We start from the raw sequence: 1375 nt of genomic DNA, 5'->3' as shown, positions 1-1375 counted from the left end.
TGTCTGTCTGTCTGTCTCTCTCTGTCTGTCTGTCTGTCTGTCTGTCTGTCTCTCTCTCTCTGGTTCTCTCCACAACCGTCTTGCTGCTGCTTGTCCTGTCCCTCCTCTGAGCTGGTCGACTTCGAACCAGAATCTGAAGTGCTGCTGCCCCCACCTGCAGAAGGATCGACACCGTTGACAGTCCCCTGAACATCTGTCTCTTCTTCAGCATAAGTCAGCAACAGCGAGCGCTGCCTACGAGTCAACTTCTTTGGCACTCTGATCTTTATGTGAACGTAGTGATCTCCATAGCTGTAGCTGTTCATCCTCCGAATGCCTTTCCCCTGCAGCCGGATCACCTGATCGGCCTGGCAAGCTGGAGGAATCACTATAGTGATTGTTTCATAGAGGCCCTGAGCTTTGGCTGTGCCCCCCAGGATGGCCTGAGCTATAGAGATCAACACATCTGAGTGGATGTTAATCCCATTGCGCCTGAACACTGGGCTTCTCTGGACCCTGAATGTAATGAGGATTTCACCATTCCCTACTGACATGCGAACCGTCTGACCATCGTCCACTCCGGCAGGTACTGGTACAGTGACTGTCTGCCTCCTCTTGGTCTGGCCTGAACCTCGGCACAATGCGCAGGGTGTGGTTATGATTGATCCCTTCCCACCACAGCGTCGACAGGTAGTGCGCATCATGAAAGGACCCGTGTTGATTGACTCCATGCCAGTGCCGTTGCAATAGTGACAATGAGACACCTTGGTGCCCGGCTCGCTGCCCTTTCCATCACACCTCGAGCAGTTGTCATCAATGTTTACACTAAGCTCCTTACTAGCGCCCTTCGCTGCCTCCGAAAACGTAAGCTCCATCACAAACTCGGGTCTTTGTTCAAACATGTTGTTAAAGCCTCCGAAGCCCATTCCACCAGTAAACTCTCCAAAGATCTTCCTAAAGAGCTCTTCAGGGTCTATGCTGGTCCCCCCGGCCCTGTAGTACTGCTGCTGGCCTGCCCCAGCACGGTTTGGGTCGAAGCCTGCCGCTCCGTCTGTGTCATACTGTTTCTTCTTTACCTCATCACTCAGCACCTCATAGGCTTCAGCCAGCTTGGCAAACTTCTCTTTGGCCTCTGGGTCATCTGGGTTGGTGTCTGGGTGGTACTTCTTTGCCAACTGGTAGTATGCCTTCTTGATGTCCTTCTGAGAGGCAGTGCGGGAGACACCCAAAACTTCATAGAAGTCCTGCTTGTTTGCAAACATGCTACTAGTATGAAAAGAGTGGCATGTAGTGCCATGGGGGCATCTTGTGCCTGCTGTCAGCCCTCTCAATGTCACGACATGTCGCCGTGTCCACGAGCTCAGGCGAACTGCTACCCCTCCCCGGTTCGTCTGCG

The 1375-nt window shown here is 53.1% G+C and overlaps 1 pseudogene; it reads right to left on the bottom strand.

The window, feature by feature from the left end:
- LOC113745419 (dnaJ homolog subfamily A member 3, mitochondrial pseudogene) overlaps positions 1 to 1370 on the bottom strand; it is a 1703-nt pseudogene extending 333 nt beyond the window's left edge.
- Positions 1371 to 1375: the final 5 nt, after the last annotated feature.

The sequence above is a fragment of the Larimichthys crocea genome, unplaced genomic scaffold, assembly GCF_000972845.2.
Source record: "Larimichthys crocea isolate SSNF unplaced genomic scaffold, L_crocea_2.0 scaffold737, whole genome shotgun sequence".
Taxonomy (NCBI): Eukaryota; Metazoa; Chordata; class Actinopteri; family Sciaenidae; genus Larimichthys; species Larimichthys crocea.
Note: the sequence above shows the minus strand (reverse complement) of the source record. Positions and strands in the feature narration are given on the sequence as shown.